The 14008-nt window shown below is 37.9% G+C and overlaps 1 protein-coding gene across 2 annotated transcripts in view; it reads right to left on the bottom strand.

Moving 5' to 3' along the window:
- The window catches only part of Abcd2 (ATP binding cassette subfamily D member 2), a 63591-nt gene that overhangs the window by 25505 nt on the left and 24078 nt on the right, over nucleotides 1–14008 (bottom strand). The window lies entirely within an intron of this gene.

Raw genomic sequence — 14008 nt, 5'->3', positions numbered from 1 at the left:
CAAAAAGTGACATTCTATTTTAAAATTACCAAATTTTAACAAGGTCTGGAGGAATGGCTCAATTAGCAGAGTACCTATTTTGCATGTACCAAGACCTGGATTTGAAAAAAAAAAAAAATCTTGCAAAGAGTGAGCAGATGCAAAATAATTTCTATTTAGTGAGGAAACTGGGATGGCTTATATTTCATTGTAAATTATTTATTATGCTCAATATGATTAACAATAAATACCTAGCTCTGTGAAATCTGAAGATGCTATTCTGTTAAATGCTCATGTAATCACTTCAAGTACACACACAAGTGCACTGAGAAGCATTTCCTTCGGCAACTAGAGTACAGTTTAGCTCATGGAGCAGCCTCTGGGACCTCAAGCCATCAGCATGCTTGGGGTTACCAAGGCTTTCTCTGTTGTAGGAATCCGGAGGAGCAAAACACTGGACCTGTGCCAAAGGATGAATTTAGTACTATTTCTAATTTCTTTAGGTCTTTTGAAATCATCCTGTTTTCTTTCATAAACAAATAGAATTTTTTTCTAATAAAATTTCTTGACTAAGCAAATTATTATTATTTCGCATTTCATTTTTTGTTTAGGTGTTTAAGCTCTCACACTAAGCTATGGATAAGCAAGTGAGCATGGATAAATCTGTTTCTCTCACAGGACAGTAACACACATTCCCAGACAGTATCAATATATGCTGAATTAATGTTAATATGTATCACCATTTTATCAATTATATAATAAAAACAAATTATAAAGTATCTAAATATTAACTTACACAGCTCAAAAACATCAAAAAATATTAGCTGTTCGCATAGTACATTAGCAGAAACCTGCTGTTTTTCTTTTTGCAAGAGAGGATGGGAAGAGAGGGAAAATCACAATTAAAACAAAAATAAGCACATATGAAAAAGAACAAAAATTTCAGAAATTTTCTGATCAAGAATTGTTTTAACTACAATAAAGTATCTCACACCACCTTTATAACATCAGGTTTGTGCAACCATCAACGCATATATACACATATACAAAACATACATATAAATTATATATACAATTTTCTACCAAGTCTTGTATTTCTTTCTACATGTTTTTTTTTTTTTTTTTTTGGAGTCCGGTCGTAGGGCCTGAACTCTGGGCCTGGGCGCTGTCCCTCAGCTCTTCAGCTCAAGGCTAAAACTCTACCACTTGAGCCACAGCACCACGTCTGGCTTTTTTTCTTTTTTGCTTATATGGTGCTGAGGAATCGAACCCAGGGCCTCATGCATGCAAAGCAAGCGCTCTACCACTGAGCAACCGTCCCAGTCCCTCTTTCTACATGTCTTACTAAACAAATAATTAAATTATATTTGAGCAATGATTGATTTTCTATTGTTCAAAAAAAACCCTCATAGTAATGTCTCAAATATTCTTGAAGAAAATCAAAACAACAAAAAAAGAAAACAATTTTGAGTTACTGCTTTTTATTCTGTCAGGATAAGATTTCAAGAAAATGCCAAATCACAATCATTTTAGGTTAAAAAGAAAACTATAAAAAAAGTACCCACGAGCATGGTTACTTGATATATTGTTAAACAAGATGACACAACAGAATATGGAAAGTGCCCACTTGAAAATTGATTTGAAAGTGGCGCTGTAGCTCAAGTGGTAGAGCGCTCGCCTTGAGTTGAAGAGCTGAGGGACAATGCCCAGGCCCAGAGTTCAAGCCCCACGAACGACATAAAAACAAATGAAAATTGATTTGAATGTGAATGATGACACCATATAAAAATATGATGATATTATCTATTAAGGACTCATCAAATGCTGTTTTATTAAAAGTTCCATTTACTCTGAATTACTGTTTTATGAACTGAAAAGTGTTCAAAAATAACACACTGTTTATTTAATGAGATACATAGCAACTAAAGATACTTAGGATTTATTAATAAATGATTGAAAATAGTATAATGAAACTAGTTACACTGAGTTCTCTGGAAAGACTGTCAGGAAGATGCAGGAAGACACTGAATCATTTTGAAATTACAGGAAGTGAAAGCCCCTATATTCCACGTTTATACTGCATTGGCATATGGCTCTTTGCAGTTTAAAGACCTGAACTTAACATTTCAAGCACTCAAGTTCCTCTAGTGTTACCAAAGTTATACATAATGGATAAGTAGTTAAATACCCTTTACTAAACTTTCCTTTCTAGCTCTATACACCTATTCAGATTATCTCTAAATATTTCAGGTGGATCGCTTACCATGTCAGAATGCTACTTGCTTTTTTCCTCTGGCCAGTGAACAAGAGGACTCTGTAATCTCTCTAGTTTTAGCAACAAGGCAACTAGTTTACTCATAATCAGGAACAACCAAAATATGAACACTAATTAGTTTTAATTATCTTTAAGCAAAATGCAGAACTACCTCTACATGCTTTGCAAAAGGTATTTAAATAATCCCATTAGTATCACTGTATATCACTGTATAAATTAAATAATAATTATTGACTGATGACTATGGTTTATTTTTGGAATCTGAAATTCCTTCATGTGCATTCATGAAATATTTGAGATAAATTCATCTCCTACAAGTATATAATTTTATAGCATTAAAAATGTCTCAGTGTGGGGCTGGGAAGATGGCTCAGTGGTAGAGTGCTTGCCTTGCATGCATGAGGCCCTGGGTTCGATTCCTCAGCACCACATAAACAGAAAAGGCCAGAAGTGGTGCTGTGGCTCAAGTGCTAGAGCACTAGCCTTGAGCTGAAGAACTGAGGGACAATGCCCAGGCCCAGAGTTCAAGCCCCATGACCGACCAAAAAAATGTCTCAGCGTGTTTTTATATTTTGCATTACATACTCACTTTTCTGTTATCATTTGGTACCAGACAGTTCTTTTTTCCTAAGCAATTTATTTTTTTAATTCACCTTGTTGTTATTATAAAGGTGATGTACAGAGGGATTACAATGACATGAGTCAGGTAATGGGTACATTTCCTTCTGAACAGTGTCTTCCCTTCCCTCATTCAGTCTTTCCCTCCCATCTCCACCCACAAGTTGTATAGTTCACCTTCATCAGTGTCCAGTGAGCTCTATGCTGCACCTTTCCACTCTTTCCCCTTGAGTTTTGTACCCTCTCCACCACCCTCACAACGATAGGCACAAAATATACATAAAAGAATATAGAACCGGGGCTGGGGTGGCTCAGTGGTAGAACGCTTGTCTTGCAAGCCTGAGGCCCTGGGTTCGATTCCTCAGCACCACATAAGCAAAAAGGAAAAAGCCGGAAGTGGCGCTGTGGCTCAAGTGGTAGAGTGCTAGCCTTGAGCTGAAGAGCTGAGGGACAGCGCCCAGGCCCAGAGTTCAGGCCCCATGACCGGACCCAAAAAAACAAACAAAAAGAATATAGAACCATCAACTAAATATTTAAAATAAAAAATAAATCTAGTGGTAGAGTGCTTGCCTAGCATGTATGAAGCCCTGGGTTCAATACCTTAGTGCCACATACACAGAAAATGCCAGAAGTGGTGCTGTGGCTCAAGTGGTAGAGTGCTAACCTTGAGTAAAAGAAGCTCAGGAACAGTGCTCAGGCCATGAGTTCATGCCTAGGACTGGCAAATAAATAAATAAATAAACAAACAAACAAAAATAAATTTAAAATAGAAGGGATCTCTTGTTTCTATATCTTGGATGTTAAAGCTTATATCTGTTAATTATATTCAAGACAAGTCAGAAGACAATCGAAAAATGTTAACTTTGTCTTTGTGATCACAGCCTCTGGAATGATCAGCTACAGTGATAAATTCTTCCTTAAATTGAGGGCAAATTAAACAGATGATATAGGTAAAAATGGGACTGGAAAGATCTATGTACAGAAAAAAGTGAGTCTTTTTATAATATAAAATTTAATTGGGAAAAAATTTAATTGGGAACAATACTGATAAGATGTTCATGCAATTTTAGCTCTGAGGCAAGAACATGTTAAATTTAAGAATAATGTAACCACTGAACATTGCTGTGTTGCTATAGTAATAAGAAGCTAGCATTGTAAAAGCTATAAAATCTGTCTATTAATAATTCATTAAAGGCACAAATTTAGACCAATCATGCATAGCAAGAACAAGATTTGAGTCATAAATACTTAACAATGTCATTCCTACTATTGTTAAATATTTAGCAAAAAGAAGAAACACTCAACTAAAAAGAGATACTTAATATTATGGCAATTATGTCTTTAGTAAGAGGAATATTTAGTTTCCCAAGCAGGGATGAGCCCAGCCTTTGAAGAGCAGGGACCATGTTTTATTTCCAAATAATTAAGTTTTATTATTAGAAGAGTCAGTGTATATCCAAGACATTAGGAATGCAAACTTTGCTGAGAGTCAACTTTAAAGACTGACTGGATGACCCTAGATTGCTATATAAATTTTCCTATTTTTGAACTCAAATTCACAATTCCATTTTTTAACCTAATAATTGAGACTCATAAAATGAACGAAATTGTTACACAAAGAAACAATCTTAAGCCAGGCGCCGGTGGCTCATGCCTGTAATCCTAACTACTCTGGAGGCTGAGATCTGAGGATCGAGGTTCAAAGCCAGCCTGGGCAGGAAACTCTGTGAGACTCTTACATCTAATAAACCACTAGAAAACCAGAAGTGGTGCTGGGGTTCAAGTGATAAAGCACTAGTCTTGAGCTGAAGAGCGTCCAAGCCCAGAGTTCAAGCCCCACAATTGACCGGAAAAAAAAAAAAAAAAAAAAAAAGATAAGAAATGATCTTTTCTTTTTTATAAATTAGCTCAAAGAAGAGTTAAATATGAAAACAGTTCTCCAAGCAACTAGAAAATCATGCCTACATTTATAGATTCTCTAATACCAAAATAGATTTATTAAAGGCTGAACTATCCTAGTTACTACATACAAGGTACCAAAAGTATACAATTTATAGTTCAGTCAACCAACTGTCCAGAGGAATCAATACAAAGTTTACCTCTGAATCTAACAGCTAGAAAGCAAGCACTAGAAGTCAACTAGCTACAGCCATACTGCTAGTGGTCTTCATGGCTTAAATAACTTCTTTCAAACATATTAAGCTGGGCACCAGTGGCTCACGCCTGTAATCCTAGCTACCCGGAAGTCTAAGATCTGAGGATCACAGTTTAAAGCCATCCTGGGCAGGAAAGCCCCTGAGACTCTTAGCTCTAATTAACCAGCAAAAAAGCCAGAAGTGGAGCTGTAGCTCAAATGGTAAAATGCCAGCCTTCAGTCACAAAGCTAAGGGGCCAGGCCCAGGCCCCCAGCACTGTCACAAAAAATAAAAATGTAAAGGAACAAGTTAAGTGACATATTCATCCTACCATACAGAGGATTATGCAACATGTCTAGCAAGCAACAATAGAAATAGATAGTTCATAATTATAATTGACAGACTGTCAGGAGACGCAAATTTGTGAGGATATTCTATCATCCACTTATTCAGTCACTCATCAGCCATTTACTGCACAGTTAAAACAGACTTACGAGGATACTACTAGGGCTGCACAACATATAGATGTCTTCTCCAGCTTATAGTATATAAATATTTGATCAAGGGCATTACACCATTGGAATCCTCCCCCAAATACACCATTCTTTAGTTAACATGTTTGTGGGCATATTCATATCACCTGACCCTGCCTATATTCACATATATATATATATATATATATATATATATAAAAATGCATATATGTGTGTGTGGTCTTTGGTCCTCCTCTGACAAATGAACTTAGTTTCACAAAACAAATACCAGGAATCTGAAACATGTTGTCAGGAAGTGGAGAGGTCAAGGAGAAAGGAGACAGACAAACAGAGAGAGGAAGGGTGCGTAAATACTGTCATACAATTCAATGTACACATGTGAAAATGGAACTAGGTAACCTGAGGGATGGGTGGAGTTGGGAGAGATGGAAGGGAAGGATGAAAGGAATGACACTGATCAAGATGCATGATATCACAAACTGACATGTTGAATGGAAACCCCTTTGTATAGCTACTAAAGGATAATGAAAAATTAAAAAAATAAAATGATGATTTGCTCAACAGTGACTCAACATGGGAAAAGTGTTCCAATGCAATGCCTACTCTCCCAGCTCAGGGTGTCAACTTTGAGCAGCAAAACCCATGTCAGTGTGACCTATTGGTTGTAATGCTCCCAAGAAGGTCAGGATGAAGGTATATCGCATTCTTCCTTTATATTAGCAGCTCAGGTTCACATTCACCAGGCAATGGCTTGCCTAGCCTTACTCTTACTTAAATAAACACACTATTTTCCTCAAGAGACTCTGTGTGTTTTGGCATTCAGAGATCCATTAAGAATCCAGAGGTTCAAAAGCCAGAGACCTTGCTAGGTGCCATTGGCTTACACATATAATCCTTGCTACTCAGAAGCCTGAGATAGGAAGATCTCTGTTCCAAGCTAGGTCAGGCAGCCAAATCCACAAGATGAAGTAACAACTAAATTACCACTTACAGCTCAAATGGTAAAATGCCAGGCTTGAGCAAGTAAAAAAGCCATATGAGAGGATGAGGCCTTGAGTTCAAGCCCTAGTATCAGCATCAGAGAAAAAGAAAAGAAACATAGAAAATTGAGGGCTATTTTTGAGAAATTACTTAAAATTTTCTATGGCAGAAGAGGACAGAGTCTTGTTTGAAAAATATAATTGAACATAGTTTAACTTAAAAGAGTTAAGGAACTTTCACTTGCATACTAACAGAAAAGCAGCAACCTAATGTCTATGCTAAATTTTATATTAAAACTAGCTTAGATGGCTCCTCCTCCATGCTCCCCTGGATACTGAGGACCTCTACCTCCAAACAGTAGCCCGAGATTCTTAGCGATTCAGCCTACCAAACCACCTCAGCTTGTGGTACTCAGTTACAAAACCAGGGAGGAGGAGCGTTAACTTTTCAGAGAACTCCAGCAATAACTAAGACAATGTAGCTTTGGCCTTAGACATACTTGAATTCAGATGCTAGCTCCTACTGATTAGGTGACTTCTCATCTATAAAATCGACCTACTGACCTTACACATCACAGAGAGTCAAAACTTACATAATATATGTAGAATAGTGATTGCTACACAGTAATTGTTTTGACAAATGAACATGAATGTCAAGGATGTTTGCATCTTAGTGTTTAAATTAAATGAACTTAAAGTGGTCGGATGATATTAATTTTCATTTACTTAACTTAAAAATTATATAGGCCATAGCATTAGAGGACAGAAATGGAAATGCATTAAAGATAACCATCATTAAATATGGGTACTTCTAAAAGTTGAGAATTCATGATTGAATCTCTTGTTCCCACCCCCCCCCCCCAAAAAGTCCCCAGCTGAAAAACATAGAAACTTTTGAGATACATACAAACTATAAAGACTGGTATTTGTTATTTTTCAGAAAGTCAAATCAGTGCTAAGGATTTGAATATGACCATCTGAGAAAATCTTTAAAGTCAAACAGTGGTTTATTTTTCCTCACAGGATGATGTATTATTATGATAATATTATTCATCTTAAAATGAGATGCAGTGAATACAGAAAGTCTATATCTAAAGATTTGGTAAATGAACCTTAACTCCAATTCTGAACTGGTATATAATTGTTATAAATGTAATCATTTAAAATACTATTTAACATGACTTATGAAGACTGTAAACACATACTATTCATACATAAGAATATAGAAACCAAGTTACCTATATTTAATTTGCTATACACGCTAGCAGTGTTATTATTCTTATTTAGAATCAAACTTTAATTTTTTTGTGTTTCCTTAAATTTTGAAGTGTGATTCATGTTTATTTATTAAACAGTACTTATGTCTAAGTTAGGAGATTAAGAGAGGGAAGAGAGAGCACACTTGAAGACTGGATGTTACTATTCTGGTATGTACTGATACATTTGTAAAAATGAGTCTGAGGAGAAACACTTTTTAGTGTAGTGTTTCTGAGGGGGTGAGACTGCCTTGTGTAGAAGTGTTCAAACAACAAAAACAAAAACTTGTGCTTAGCTGTGATATTCCTGAGTCTTGGAAAAAAAAACTTGAGGCAATTCATGACAACTCTAAAAATCCTAATCAACTTTTAATCAGGCCAAATAACAAAACTGTTCTATTTTGTATTTCCTCATTTTCAATATTGGTAGAATTTATTGCCTTCCTTGAGCCTTTCTGGCTGTGTGTGTGGTGTGTGTGTGTGAACTTGAACTCAGGGCCTCACACTCTCATTTGGCTTTTTCTGGTCAAGGCTGGTTCTCTGCCATTAAAGTCACACCTCCACTTGTAGTTTTGTTCTGATTAACTGTAGATAAGAGTCTCTCTGATTTTTCTTCGCAGGCCAGCTTCAGTGATCCTCAGATCTCAGAGTCCTGAATAGCTACGATTATAGGTGCAAGCCACTGGCACATGGCTTCCTTTCTAGCTTTCACTGCATGTAGTTCATGACCACAGGGGAGACCAGAGGAGATGTAAACAGTACAATGACAGAGACCAAGTCATCATCTAACTTCCATGGAATCTTCTAGCAGAGCTAAAGTACAATTAGTCAGTTAAAATGGACATATAACCTCCCTGACATATAAAGCACAGTCTCCTAGCTATGTCTTCCTTTCTGTCTTTTCCTTTCTCGTCCCTTTAAGCAATGTGGTATTCGTGCTAGGGATGTACTGGACAAGCAGAACGAGGACTCAGTACACATGAAGCCCTTTGTTGCCAGCAACAAACAAATTAAAGGTGACAAATGTAATTAATTTAATTCAATCATTAGAATACCAACCCTATTCACATTCCGAACCTTCTACCTCTCAGACTCCATGTGTGTCGTAAATGGATGGAAATTTATGTCTCATACCTTCATCCACAGTTCTAAGACATCTGAACCATTTCAGATCTTGTTGGACTTAGTATCTGGGCAGCTAGTTTTCAGTAGTAAGAAGATATTAAAATTTCTCTCTTGAATGGATGAGTGGAACAAGAAAATGTGACATATGTACACAATGGAATTTTACTCATCATCATTTAGAATGATACTACATCATTTGAGAGAAATGGATGGACTTGGAAATAATTATGTTAAGTGAAGTAAGTCAGGCCCAGAGAAACAAAGTGTACATGTTTTATCTCTCATTTGGGAAGTTAGATGTCATTTATAAATAGAGATGTAAACATATAAGGGTCTTATGCATACATACATTAATGTATTAACTAAAGTATGGTATATGCAATGGAGAATTCCAGTGATGTAATTCATTTGAACAATTAACCTACAATATAAAGAAAATAAATGAGCCAGGCACTGGTGGCTCATGTCTGTAATCCTAGTATTCAGGAGGCCAAGATCTGAGGATCATGGTTCGAAGCCAGTCCCAGTAGGAGAGTCCCTGAGACACTTATCATCAATTAACCACCAGGAAATCAGAAGCAGAACTGTGACTCAAAGTTGTAGAGTGCTAACCTTGAGCAGAAAAGCTCAGGGACAGCATCCAGACCCTGAGTTCAAGCTCCACAACTGACTAAATAAATAAATAAGCAAACGAAATACCAGGATGCTAGAAGTTGAGGTGTCAGAAGAAAAGGTCAAGGGGAAGGGAGGCAGACAAATGAAGAGAAGAAGGGTGGGAGAACACAGTCATCATATTCAACATCCATGTGTGAAAATGGAACCAGGTAACTTGAGCTGGTGGGTGGAATTCAGAGATGGAGAAGCATGACGGAAGGAATAGCATAGACCAATATTCATTGTACTCATAAATTAACATGTTGAATGGAAACCCCTTGGTACAAGTACTTAAAGGTAATTAAAAAAAATAACGAAACAAATTCTCTCCTGAGGTATTTCAAGGAAGAGTAATGAGCACAGGAGAACTGAGAAGAATTACATGATGGGGGATGCCCTGTGATGAATGGAAGAGCTCCCCCGTACTATAGGGAAAAGCAGGACTTTCGCTACCTCCTCTCAGTAAATACCAACTGCTTCCTGTTTTTCCTTCTCCTCCCCCATCAGGTAGTTCCTGTTCTCATTTTGGTGATGGTTAGCACCTTCTGTTTTGTGAACAGGTGAAGTAAATAAATGCAAATTAGTCTGACTTGGGAGGCTTTGGTAGCTGATGACCGATGTGCACTGGGGGCTAAGTAAGCAAGGGAAGAGCCACCAATTCTTGGGGCAGTGGAAGCAAGGCCAGGGGCTCAAAGTTCCATCTAAGGACTTTGGAAGACAGAGAAACTACACCAAGAATTGACAAAACAGTATCTGCTTTCAAGTGCAAGTCTTTTTGTTGTTGTTGTCATCATCGTCACTTGTGGGGGCCTGAACTCTGGGCCTGAGCGCTGTTCCTCAGCTCTTTAGCTCTTCAGCTCTTTAGCGCTCTACCACTTGAGCCACAGCGCCACTTCTGGCTTTTTCTGCTTATGTGGTGCTGAGGAATCGAACCCAGGGCCTCAGGCATGCAAGGCAAGTACTCTACCACTGAGCCACCTTCCCAGCCCTCCAGATGTATTTCTTTTTTTTGGGGGGGGGGGGGGTCCGGTCGTGGGGCCTAAACTCTGGGCCTGGGCGCTGTCCCTCAGCTCTTCAGCTCAAGGCTAGCACTCTACCACTTGAGCCACAGCACCACTTCTGGCTTTTTCTGCTTATGTGGTGCTGAGGAATCGAACCCAGGGCCTCATGCATGCAAGGCAAGCACTCTACCACTGAGCCACCTTCCCAGCCATCAAGTGCAAGTCTTTAATTGACAGTCAGAGCAGCTACTACAGCAATGAACCCTATTCTACTGTGTAAGGAGGTTAATCTATTTGCTTAGGAAATGCAGATTACAATTGTAAAAAAAGTTTTCAAAGATACTATCTGAACAAAATTAGTATTTTACCATCTTTCATCCCAGTGATATAGAGTGCTAATCTACATTTTAGGTGAGATGGGTTTTTCTTTTCCTACAACGTATGAATATTCCAGTAATTATCATATCCCACCATCAATTAAGATGGGGTGAGGGAAGACTGTCTCAAAACCAAATTCATATAGCACACCTCAAGTTTTGTTTTCTCTGGTTCTCATTATTAACATTGCTAAAGTATCAGGAGACTACAACAGGGAAAACATTAACATGCTTGCACAATTTCTCAGAAATTGAGGTGACCCAGCATATAAACCGCCAATATCAGTGAGGGGTCGGGGGGAGGAGACACGTGTATGTGTGTGTGAGTGAGTGTGTGTGTGTGTGTGTGTGTGTGTGTGCACAGAGCTGGTTAAAAAGTAAGTAGCTTAAATATGTTTTTTTCCCTCAGCAAATATTTATTGAATATCTATCACGTACTAAGAATTGTTCAAGGTTTAGTGGATTCATATGTCTAACAAGAACGTTTTCCTTTTGTATACTGCAAGCTAAAAGAAATTATTAGAAGTCAACTCTCATAAAAGCTACTCTATTTTCTCCATGAAAGTAACTACTCATGTACTTTTTTTTGGTCAGTTGTGGGGCTTGAACTCTGGGCCTGGGCGTTGTCCCTCAGCTCTTCAGCTCAAGGCTAGCACTCTACCACTTGAGCCAAAGTACCACTTCTGATTTTCTGGTGGTTAACTGGAGGTCGGAGTCTCACAGATTTTCCTGCTTGGGACGGCTTTGAACCTCAATCTTCAGATCTCAGTCACCTGAGTAGCTAGGATTACAAGTGTGGGCCACCAGCATCCAGCTGCTCATGTACTTTTACATTTTATCAGTGCCATCCATTACCTACCAGGGAGTATTTTGTAAAACTTAAATAAAGGGTGAACTGTGAGATTTGTTTTCTGACTTGTGAAGTTTGCATTTGCTTCACTTGTGTATTGTGCTTTCTTTTTATCCTTGCCAAAGAAGAAATTTATCTAGGTTCCAATGCTATAAAGTAATGTAAAACTCAATTATAAAATTCACTAATGAAAATAGCCTAAGAACAAAAGTTTAAGATTATTTCCTGACAAATATTTCAAAATAAATTGTATTCCAACTTTCTTTTAAATAATAGAATCATATAAAATTACCTTGAATTTTACTTGAAAAAATACCAGCTTTTAAAGTATAGGAAAGGGGACTGGGAAGGTGGCTCAGTGGTAGAGCGCTTGCCTTGCATGCATGAGGCCCTGGGTTCAATTCCTCAGCACCACATACACAGAAAAAAGCCGAAAAAGTGGCGCTGTGGCTCAAGTGGTAGAGCTCTACACTTGAGCTGAAGAGCACAGGGAGAGCACCCAGGCCCAGAGTTCAAGCTCCACGACCGACAAAAAAAAAAAATAAAGTATAAGAAAGAAACCACATTTAGACACTCTCAGTTTACACGCGCATTTAGATAAATTTAGGATGTTTTTTTAAAGGAGATCTTATTTGAAAATGTAAACATAAATTGCAAAGTTTCATGATTTTAAGAAGTAAAAATGACTATAAACAGTAATTATTTTAAACAGTTTAGCCTTAAAATAACAGCCATCTTACTCTTATTTTGCTTCTTAATTAGGTTACATTTGACCTTTTTGCTTGGGCAACTAAATGGCTTATGTTTGTTGCAAAATAACAGGCCTCCCTTTGGGCAAACATGAATTTGTGCACTTTTACAAATTTATTCATTGCTTGAAAATGTCTTAAGTCATTCAGTTCAGAAGGTCTATTCAAGAACTGTTTCTTTCAAACTATAAACCATCTATAAGGACTAAGATATTAAATTTATTATGTAATTTGATTTACATTGAGAATAGATATTTTTATTTTCTTTTGTGGTCCGGTCATGAGGCCTGAACTCTGGGCCTGGACGCTGTCCCTCAGCTCTTCAGCTCAAGGCTAGCGTTCTATCACTTGAGCCACAGCGCCACTGCCGGCTTTTTTTCTTTTTGCTTATGTGGTGCTGAGGAATCGAACTCAGGGCCTCATGCATGCAAGGCAAGCACTCTACCACTGAGCCACCTTCCCAGCCCGAGAATAGATATTTTTAGTAGAACAATTTCCTCATGATTCTACGTCCTACAACATGAGTACAAAATTAAGAGCATTCTACTTACTATAATTCTTGAAACTTGAAGTGTGTGTGTGTGTGTGTGTGTGTGTGTGTGTGTGTGTGTGTGTGTGTGTGTGTGTGTGTGTGTGTGTGTGTGTGTGTCCCAGTATTGGGACTAAACTCAGGGCCTTGCCATCTCATTTGGTTTTATCATTCCAGGCTATTTAACCCTTAGTAATAAAACATGGAAAAATTACAGGTCCAGAGATGCATAAGGAATGTTTCTTTTTTTTTTTTTTGTCGGTCGTGGGGCTTGAACTCTGGGCCTGGACGCTGTCCCTCACCTCTTCAGCTCAAGGCGAGCGCTCTATCACTTGAGCTACAGCGACACTTCCAGTTTTCTGATGGTTTATTGGAGATAGGAGTCTCACAGTCTCTCCTGCCTGGGCTGGCTTTGAACCGCGATCCTCAGATCTCAGCCTCCTAAGTAGCTAGGATTACAGGCGTGAGCCACCAGCGCGCGGCATAAGGAATGTTTCTTGTTCAAGCCTGATTTCATCTTATCAAAAGAAAATATGCCAGACTGTTACATTGTGTAGTGTCACTTCTAAAGCATTATGAACTGAACACTTGAGGAGTAATGTCCTTTGCCTATGCTAACATTTTCATTTTTAAGCATATTTTAATTAAGATACTTAAAATTGTTACTCATGAAGCATAATCATAATCAAGACTTTTTCCAGGAACTCTTAAACATAAATGGACAACTTCTAGAGTGGAAGAATGTTGCCAGTCTAATGAGGAGGTATGTGAACTATCCAAGTACTCGGGTTTTCTGTGAGAATCTCCCATCTAAGACAGTCTATTCTTCGGAATAGTTTGCTATGCCTTCAGGCAAACATCTGTAGTCTTTGGATATATGTTATATCTCATCAGATGTGAGAATGAAAAATAATACTATTGTGCCAGAAACTATTTTAATCAAGTCGGTAACAAAAGATTTGGGGATTCATTGAATTTTTATTTCC

Source organism: Dipodomys spectabilis, unplaced genomic scaffold (assembly GCF_019054845.1).
Source record: "Dipodomys spectabilis isolate Male_0828 unplaced genomic scaffold, ASM1905484v1 ptg000039l, whole genome shotgun sequence".
NCBI lineage: Eukaryota > Metazoa > Chordata > Mammalia > Rodentia > Heteromyidae > Dipodomys > Dipodomys spectabilis.
The sequence above is the reverse complement of the archived record's forward strand: the minus strand, read 5'-3'. Positions and strand labels throughout refer to the sequence as shown.